Source organism: Macaca nemestrina, chromosome 16, assembly GCF_043159975.1.
Source record: "Macaca nemestrina isolate mMacNem1 chromosome 16, mMacNem.hap1, whole genome shotgun sequence".
NCBI classification, from domain to species: Eukaryota; Metazoa; Chordata; class Mammalia; order Primates; family Cercopithecidae; genus Macaca; species Macaca nemestrina.
In genome coordinates this window covers 98,699,928-98,710,643 of record NC_092140.1, presented here as the reverse complement: position 1 = coordinate 98,710,643, position 10,716 = coordinate 98,699,928, and positions in this window count along the sequence as shown.

Sequence of the window (10,716 nt, the reverse complement as noted above, 5' to 3'; positions counted from 1 at the left end):
TGTGTGCACCGGATTTAAGGATTTCATTATTCAGTGTTAACTAAATTAAATTTGGAAAAAATGTATATGTAGCTTTTAAAATATCATTGCAAAGAATCTGTAGGTTGGCAACATTAGTAACGGAAGCACAAGTGAACTCAAAGGAAACAGCAGAGCTCTGGCATCTCTTACTCCTGGGAAGGCCCCTTTACCAGCCACTCGGCGGGAGAAGCAATGATGAGCGCAGCAGATCTGACAGTCTTAGGCCAACCAGCATTCGTTTTAGAAAAGCAAACAAATCTGTCATTTCAAGCAAAAGATGTTGCCACAATCAGTGAGAATGTCATTGTTCCTTTTTTGCCCCCTGGCGGTGGGGGGAAATAAAAGAAAGAAAACGGGAAATCCTTCCTAAAACCAAGTAAAAATAACCATGCATTGAGCATAGCTCTTACCATGAAGTGGCAGGAGACACATCAGAACCGTGGCAGATCACACACTCCTTCCAAGTGACAGGGATTGTCCAGGGAGCAGCTGAGTCAGCAGCAGGGCCTGTGCCACCCAGGCACTATTTCCTTCTTTCTTTTACTGCCACGCCATGTCAGATGGTGACAAGATCACGATGAACAAGAGGCAAAGGTCAGACCAGAAGTCAGAGTCAAAGGCAAGGTCAGAGTGCAGATTTCTGACTCCTTGACCAGTGCTCACAAAGGAATCAAGCCCGCATCCAGTGTGGGCCGTGGCATGGCCTTGGTATTAAACACAGGACAGAGCATAGCATGATGGACTCTAAACCCAGAAATCAGACTCCCCCGACAACTTCCAGCTCTGACACCCAACCTCTCTGTGCCTGTCCTCTCTGACTGTAGAACTGGGAAAGTTAATGGTACTTGCTTTGGAAGCTTATTGTGAGAAATGAATGGATAAACACATGTGGACGATGCTTGGTGCATACTCAACTTTTGACACATGTTAGCTGTTATAATATCATTTTACCACCGAAGTTGAAAGTTTTTTCAGGTTGAGATACTGCATTCCTGGAGTCCTTCAAATCTTTTACCAAATTCCAGTGTCAAGTTCTCAACTCCTACAGCCTCTGAATCCTGAAGGACACTTGAGAATTTCTGCCAAAATATGCACCTTCAGAGCCGAGAGCAGGAATTAAGGGACCAGTGAAGTTCTCCTGTTTAGACATTACAATGGAAAATTTGAAAGCAAATATCTCAGACAACAAGGATGGCTGAAATACAGTACAAACCGAGAATGCTAATCTTTTTCAAAGTCAAAAAGTAAATTGGGACACCGATTTAGCACAGCTTGCAACCTTGCAAAATTCCTGCTCCACAGAACTGTAAATCCTGGCCTCTCCAAAGGTCGCAGAGTGCACTGTATTTACATTTTATCCAAGCTTGCTGCTTTACAGTGTGGACTGACTTCCCAAAGGGCAGGGCTGTCTCACTCATTTCTGTGTGTGTTGAATGAATGTTGAACATGGCAGTCTACAGCTGTACCACCCTGGACGCGCTCAATCTTGTCTGAATGTTGAATGTGGCAGAGTGATCCTCGTGGCGAAAGAAAATGCAAGAAGAGGTGGGGAAGCAATTATTTCCTTGTTTTCAGGACGGGCAGTGTGATCAGGATACTAATGTGAAATGTAATGTTGCTCAGTCCTTTTGCAGTGGGCAGGGAAGGGTCACTGGGGTGCCGGTGACTGGTGTGTACTCTTCCACTTGCCAGTTATGTGCAAATGAGTAAGTCGTGAACTCTCAGTGTTTTTCATTTACCCAATGGGAACAGTCTATTTGAAACATACCTCACAAGTCTATTCTGAGGATCAAATGAAATGTTTGTAAAGAATGCAAAAGAGTGCAGAAGTGAAATGGGGTGGTGAGTGCGTGGGTGTTAGACACATGCGTGGTGTTGTTCGTCATTTGCCACTCGCACTTTCTGAACATGTACAGAAGGTAAAAGGATCATATCTGCCTAGAAATTAGGCCCACATAGGTAAAGGAAAATAAATGACATATTTCTTCTACAGGCTCACTCTGTCCGTTTCAAACCGCAGGGCCTGGCTAACGACAGCCTTTTCTCTCATTTCCAAACTTTTTCACTCATTTGTTTCTGCTGTTCTATTTCCATTATGAAAACCTTCAAACATTCCCTTAGTCCCATTTTCTTTCTTTGTTTCCTGGATGGTTTGAAAGCAGACCCCAGACATCGTGTCGTTTCATCCACAGGTACTCGCACATTTTGCCAAACTTTTTGTAACAGCAGCCGAGAAGAACTCTGTGGCCTTGGTGTCCAGTCCTTAGCCCTTTGCCATTGGATTTCCCAGCTCTACCCTGCCATGGAACCTGTCCTCTGAAAAGTCACCAAGGATGTAAACCCAGAGGCTGTTTCTCAATCCTCAGCCTTTCAATGTCTCTGCAGCTTCAGACACCGCTGAGTCAAAGTCAGCAGGCATCGCAGGAACACCACGTGCAGGTGCTGTCAGGTGTGAGGGTGGCTGAACACCCAGGCCCTGGAGGAGCTCTCAGGTGCTGAGGGGCACAGACAAGAGAAGTGGCAGCCAGCGTGTGCTTCCAGGAAAGTGCAAGAACAGTGAGGGGCAGTGGGGCTGCAGGTGCCAGGCAGCCGTGGTGCCGCTGGCAGTGGGCTGGGCTTAGAAAGATAAGCGGGGTTTGATGGCTGAGGTCAGATTAGAGAATCGGCAGGACAAGGCATTCCTGGAGGAGCGGCACAGTGTGAGCAGGAGCCGGCTCGTTGGTAAGCTCAGGGCGACGCCTGGGGAATGTGAATCACTTGTGTGATTAAGGCACAGGAGAGAACTTGCTGACTGTCATATTCACGAAAACACACACCACGTTGAGAGTAAACAAAAGTTTAAGTTCAGAGGAACCTCTAAGAGTAGATGTTTTCCCCTTTGCAAGTCTAAAGGGAGCTGTTTTAACAATTCATTTGTAGTGTGATTATTGGTCATTTCCAGGGATGAGTAATTCTAGCCAGAATCTCTCTGTGTCTATAATATCTGCTTACAACAATCAAGCAAGGTAGGTGTTAACCTCGGGCTGCCTGGCTCTACCCACTGTGCCACACCACTGGCCTCCCTCTCGGTCTGGATCACGTGTGCACCAACATACTTCGTGTTTCCCTGTTACAGGACAGAGAGAAAAAGGAGTGGAGGTCAGCCAGCAGGCTGTGCCCCCAGAGCCCATCACACCGACACAGCCTTCCGCGAATGGTCACTATTGAGACAAAAACATCCCGGAGTCATGAAGCTTTCCACACATACACACACGTCAAAACCCAACATGCCACCGAGAACCTGTGGATGCAGCCTCCGTTACGTCTCCTCAGACAGGCCTTCCCCGCACACGTCTCTTATGTGGTTCATTTCCATCCCGTGTTCTCCATTTACCTAGCTTTGTTTCCTCATTGCGTTTATCAGCGTCTCAAGTCATGTTATTTCTTGATTATGTCCCTGCGTATCTCTGTGTAAGCACAGAGATAGCAATTACTTCGTCTTAAAAACTGACGAATTCCGAGCCTCTAGAGCCGTGCCTGGCACACAGTAGAGGACACTGGCCAAGTCAAATGAAAAGATGAATCAGTAAGTGTTTTGTGTCTTGAGCCTGCCTAATATTCATTTAAATATGAAAAGTAACAAATCAAGAGACATCCCACCTGCCTGGCCTCCTTGTTTCTACACTTTAGCCGGGAAGAGGGACAGAGACAGAGTATTACTAAAAAGGAATCACTTACAGTTAGACATGCCCAATGGTGGTGACGCCTGGAAGGCAGCAGGGAGGTCCCTGTCACGGGAAGCCTTCGAGCAGGAGCTAGATGACCATATCAGAGCGGGGAATCTGTATACCAGAAAAATGGACAAAGAGCTTCCCTTTCTAAGGTTCCATGACTTGGGATCGGCAGGGGAAAAAAGTATCTCTCATGTGGGGACCTGGATGACAAGGACATCATATCCTTTGGAATGACTTACATATGAGAGGTGACAAGGACTGCTTTTCCTTAAACATGTACTAATTATCCACGGAGGGAGTTTTGCTGCTGTGAGCACCCCCCACCCTCCACAGGTGCCCATCTATCTCAGCACAGGCGAGGACTCCAGGAGCAGGAGTTCAGCCCACAGCCACCAAGAGACCAGGCAAGGATCCCAGGCTCCAGCTCTTTAGGACCGAGCCACGCAGAAAGGAACAGGCACAGAGAGGGGTGAATCTACAAAGGGCTCTGGGGTATCCCTTCCCTGGCGGGAGAGGCTAGCAGTCAGGAGAATGGGACTAAACACATCCCATAAGCTAAGACATTCTTGGGTCATTTCTAGAGGTGAGTGAAAGGAGACCTTTCAGTGAAACCTAGGTAAAGAAAAACTTCATTTTTTTGAGACAGGGTCTCACTCTGTTGCCCAGGCTGGAGCGCTGTGGCTCAATCACTGATCATTGCAGCCTCCACCTCTTGGGCTCAATGATCCTCCGACCTCAGCCTCCCGAGTAGCTGGGACTACAGGTGCACACCACCACGCCTGGCAATTTTTAAATTTTTTGCAGAGATGGGGTCTCCCTCTGTTGCCTTGGCTGGTCTTGAACTCCTGGGCACAAGTGATCCTCCCACTTCAGCCTCCCAAAGTGCTAAGATTAGTGTGAGTCACCTCGCCCTATCTCAAAAAAAACTTATTTTTAATAGCTGCCGCCACCCTACAACTTTGACATTGGACAAGTAGTTGTTGCTTCTCATCTGTTAGAGTCTGGGCAATAGATGTCTCTAACTTAACCGTTCTTGGTCAGCTTTCAGACAATCTAAAGGAGGCAGTTCTTGTTGAATTCACCCTTAAACTGAAAACTTTTCAAGAAACAAGGCAAATACTGACCCAAGTTTATGAAACAGCCCATCTTGAAAGTGTTATTTGCAGGTGAGTGAGTGAGTAGAGCTCAAATGGAAATCTCTAAGTGCTTCTCACTCAGCCAGGGAGCCAAGCCACCTTCTCCTGGTGGGAGGCGCACTCTCTGCCACCTGCGGGGACGGTGTGAGTCCTCCAAGTGCTAGTCTTTTTTTTTTTTTTTTGAGGCGGAGTCTTGCTCTGTCACCCAGACTAGAGTGCAGTGGTGTGATCTCGGCTCACTGCAAGCTCCGCCTCCCAAGTTCACGCCATTCTCCTGCCTCAGCCTCCTGAGTAGCTGGGACTACAGGTGCCTGCCACCACGCCCATTTAATTTTTTGTATTTTTGTTGTTTTTAGTAGAGACGGGGTTTCACCGTGTTAGCCAGGATGGTCTCTATCTCCTGATCTTGTGATCCTCCCGCCTTGGCCTCCCAAAGTGCTGAGATTACAGGCATGAGCCACTGCGCCAGGCCTAGTCTTTTATTCTTATAGGTGATTAAAGTTTTAGCATTTCTTACTTAGGCAGTTTATAGCTATTAGGCACTGCGCTTACATGTACAACTTCACGTCTAAAGAGCTTTTGTGTTGCCATAGAAATTAATTAGTAGTATATTTACACCATAAAACGGCAAAAGAGCTTTCTAATAAGGACGTTAGGGAGCTGAAATCTTTCCCTTAGCAAGGAGACAAGACAGACTTAAGAGAGAAAGCTCAACTCATGAATTCCTAGCCTGTGACCAGGGCAGCAGTTGACCATGTTGGTGTGTAATCTATATGGTTTTGTTGATCACCCAAGGTGGACAAATGAAAGAAAATCTGCATTGTAAAAGATGAAATTAGGTGCTGTGAAGAAGTGACCCAGAGCCTCTCACTATGTGTTGTGCGTAGTAGGTGCTGGATAAACTGTTTAAATGATTCCATGGAAAAGCAACATAGCCATCACTCGAATGAGCCTGGGTATTCTACAGTGCTTAAGGAAACTTGGAAACGGTATACTTTAGCATGCACCTGAAACATCGCACTGTCCATTGTTTAATGTTGATTACAGATACTTATTGCTTATATAAAGTACCAAGTTAATCTCAACTCTCTTTAAGCTTTCAAATTCCAAATTAGTTAAGTCTGGATTAACATGTAACATGGGTGTCAGGCATGATGAAATGGGTGAAGTGCCCACAGAAGCTGAAATTCAGGTTAACTTCAGATTTAATTTTAACCATCCATGGATCTGATTACAGCTTCAAACATGCGAGGAATCATAAAGCAGCAGCCCATTTTCATTTATGAAAGAATGGATATCAAGTTCTGAAGGTACAGCAACAGAATGAACAGATCTCAGGGTCTTCTACTGAGAAAAGAGCCACAGCTAGGATGGAGAGGGGGGATTCAGCTGTTTGAGAACCAGTCACCGTGCACAGTATCTTGAGAAAACGAAACCCTCTGAATCTGCCTTCCAAAACTTCCTCTGGATTTACAATGCAAGTTGCATTTGCTCTGGAAAAGTTGGTGATAATGATCTTTGCTGAACTGCCCTTCCCCCAGCCCCTCCCAGAAAATGGCACATTGCTTAAGTGATTTCCAGATTGCTTGGAAATGGGCAATATAATGGTGAAAATGTTGTTGCGTCCCAAGCTTTTATAAAGTCTTTCCTTATATCTGGATTGCAACTTCGACTTTCAGATCGTATGGGTCAGCGTGCTGCCATTAATCCCACTCCGGCCTTCAGTTGCCCACGTGTCCTTTGTGGGATGTTACTGGTATGTTAGGAACTATCATAAACTGTGCTTCAATCGGCCTTTCAGTATTTTACATAGCTCTGAAATGAAATCTAACCAAACCCTAACAGTATATAACAATTACAATACTACTAACTGGAGAGGAGAATGAGGAGCAGCTACAACGCTGGCCACTAAGTCAGACCTCAGGGTGGTTGGAGGCACGTGGTCTCAGGTCCTTGTATTGTGCAGAGGGGATAGAGCTATTGTTCAAGTTGAAACTTTATGTTAAATACGCAGGAAGAAAAATTCAAGGGTAACTGCAAAGTGAACAGAAACAGAGCTATAATTCAGTAGAAGAAAACAAAGCACAGAGAGGCAGAGCAAATTAATATAGGATGGAAAGAAACCACATAATAATAATCACAACATAAATGGACAACCACCCTTGGCAAAATAACAAATTCCAAAAGTAACAGAAAAGAATCTGCTTATATGCTTATATTCATACACTTGTCCACATTGCAATAATGAACTTCGGTTTATCACATGATTACAGTTGAAATGAGGTCACAAATTGGGAGAAGATATTTATGCCTCACATCATCCACTAAGTATTAATATCCAGAATAAAGAATGTCTATACATCAAAACGAGAAACACAAATAGCCCTTTAGAAAATGGTCAAACAGGTTATTCACCACAGAAAGGACCTGAAAGACAAGTAAACATGTGAGAAGCTCCCGACTTCACCAGTAAACGGGGAGATGTGAACTGAAGTCACAGTGGGATACCATTTTCACCCTCTTCGGTTTGAGAACACCAAACGTGGGCAAGAATGTAGATCAACAAAACTTACCCAGTTCCTAGTGGCAATGTAACATTAGTGCAACCACTTGGGAAATGAATTACCTCGTAAAGATGCACCTACTCTAAAACCCAGGAATGCAATTCCTAGAGCAGTGGTTTTCAACTATGGCTGCATGTAACCCCCCCGATCAGGGAACACATAAAACCAAACCAAATTGATGTCCAAGCCCTAGCCCAGACCAACTAAAACAGCAAAGCTCCCCAAAAGATTCCTGTGTGCAGCCAGGATTAAATGAGAATCACTGCCCTGCAGAAACTCTCCACATGCACATGAAGACTTGGTTTTGGTGCTCCCACCAGCACTGTTAATGATGAAGAGAAAAAAAGAACCTAAATGTCAAATAACTAAAATATGGATAGAAAATTGTCATAATCATTGACTAGCAGTAAAAACTTGAGCTACATAAACATGCATGAATCTTGCAGCAAAAGTAGTCGCAGACCACCACAAATACACACCATTTACATATTTAAAACCATACACACAATACTATATTTGAATGATGCATAAATATGTAGTATAACCATGAACAACAGTGGGAAGACCAGAGGGTAGACACAAATGGAGAAGGGCGTCGAATGGCAGTGGCCCTGCTTATATTTAAGCTGGGTGGTGGGTACACAAGTGTTCACTGTATTATTTCTGACTTTTGTGTCAGAAAAACTGTTATGAATTAAAAATAGCTAAAGAATGCAAAATGGAGACAACTCTTTTGGGAAACTTCACTACGAATAGCAGAGTCAGGAGAGAGTTATTTATTATTAGAGACAGGGTCTTGCTCTGTTGTCCAGGCTGGAGTGCAGTGGCGCAACTGCAGCTCACTACAGCCTTGACTTCCCAGGTTCAAGCGCTCCTCTCACCTTAGCCTCCCAAAGTGCTGGGATTACAGGCATGAGCCACTGTGCCTGGCTGAGTTTGTTTAAAATGTGAAATATGCCCCTGATATTTTTTCTTTTTTTGAGATGGAGCTTTCACTCTTGTCACCCAGGCTGGAGTGCAGTAGTGCAATCTTGGCTCACTGCAACCTCCACCTCTCGGGTTCATGCGATTCTTGTGCCTCAGCCTCCCGAGTAGCTGGGCTTACAGGCACCCACCGGCACACTCGGTTAATTTTTGTATTTTTAGTAGAGATGAAGTTTCACCATGTTGGACGGGCTGGTCTCAAACTCCTGACCTCAAGTCATCCGCCTGCCTTGGGCTCCCAAAGTGGCTGGGATTACAGGCATGAGCCATCGCGCCTGGACTATTGCCCCGATACTCTTAACCAAAGATTTCCACCTGCCTTCTACCCACAAGGTGCTCCCTAAGCAGCACCAGAGGCCTCAATTTTCCTGACCAGCTCAAAGATAAACGGAGAGAATAACTCCCACTGCTCAGGCATGGGCTGCTCACACTATCGTAGAGAAACCGGGTAAATAGTGCAGAGGCCGGGTGGTCGAGGCCAAGTTCAGCAGCCATAAATCACACAGACAGGAGGTATCCTTGATATGAGGACAACAGCATTTTACCTTGGGGATATTGCTCCAAAAACCCATTTGCCAGTCTGATAATAAGAAAAAACAGCAAATTCCAATAGAGAGCAACTTGCAATATACCTGACCAGCATCAGCATTCTCAGAACGCTCATGAGCAAGGAGTCTGAGAAAATGGCACAGCCAAGAGAAGAAGACACGATGACTAAACGTACTGTAGACTCCCGGAACAGAAAAAGAAATTAAGCCTTGATTCTAACTTGGCAGTATCTTGAGCTCTTCAGAAGCGACAGAATCTCTGACATTTATTGTCTAGTTTTAAAACACTGTCACAGATGGGGTAATCAAGCATCTACTTGGCAAGTTTTCTTCTTCCTAGCATATAGCCATGACCATAAATGTGTAACTTAATGAAATCTTTAAAAGGAGCCAGAAAAAGCTTGGCCAGAGACATTGGTAAAGATTTCTTAAAAGAGGGGTGTCACTTGAGCCAAGTCAGCCCCTGCAGATGCAGAGGGCAGGGGATGTATGTGGGCTGGGGTGGTTTATATAGGAAGAAAGGGTGGAAATAAGGCCACAGGGGAAAGCGGGGCGCCAAACCACGGAAAGCCTTTTGTGCTGTACCAAGTCTTTTGATTTATCCTGCAGACAACATGGAATAAATGAAGATTTTTTTTTTTTTTTTGAGACAGTCTTGCTCTGTCACCCAGGCTGGAGCGCAGTGGTGCCATCTCAGCTCACTGCAAGCTCCACCTTCTGGGTTCACACCATTCTCCTGCCTCAGCCTCCTGAGTAGCTGGGACTACAGGCACCTGCCACCACGCCCGGCTAATTGCTTGTATTTTTACTAGAGACAGGGTTTCACCGTGTTAGCCAGGATGGTCTTTATCTCCTGACCTCATGATCCACCCACCTCGGCCTCCCAAAGTGCTGGGATCACAGGCGTGAGCCACTGTGCCCGGCCAAATGAAGATTTTTAAACAGGGCAAGGATATGATTAGAATTGGGGTTTAGAAAAGTTACTCTGAAGGCTTAAGAGTTTGGATTGAAAGATGAAGAGACAGGACGTAGGCAAATGCTTGCGAAAGCACAGATTTCAGTTTTGGAGGTGCTGAGATCTAGGTGTCTGTCTCAGGCTATGGACTGTGGGAGCTGTAGACTTAGGCGTCAGTGGTACTCAAAGTTGCAAGGTTAAAGATGGTACTTAAAACTCTAATTAGGTAGCAAGAGATCAAGGCCAGAAGAAATGCATACACAAAGGCCTACAGAAATTCACCATTAAGAGGGAAAGTGGGGAGTGGAGTTAAGAGTGAGACAGATGGAGTGTCACTTAAGCCCTCACTCCAGATATGGGAACAATGTGAACCAGCAGAGAAGAAAAAGCTTTACAGTTGGAGGAAACACCGTAAGTGTGTGCTGGAGGCAGGAACTGGGGCGGGGCGGTGGCGTGATGTGTGTGTGTGTTCTGAGGAGGCTGCTGGAGCAAGGACCACGGAGCCATCTGGAAAATCCAATTAGGAGTCTGACCGCAGAGGCCTCAGTGTGAACTTAACTTGCTAGAAAACTAGGAGACAACTTTGTTTCTTTCAGTCAAAAAAAATTTTTCCCCTTGTAACCATATTAGAAAAGAAAAAGGCCAGGCATGGTGGTTCACCTCTGTAATCCCAGTGCCTTGGGAGGCTGAGGCGGGCGGATCACCTGAGGCCAGCAGTTCGAGACCAGCCTGGCCCACATGGCGAAACCGTCTCTACTAAAAATACAAAAATTAGCCAGACCTAGTGGTGGGCAC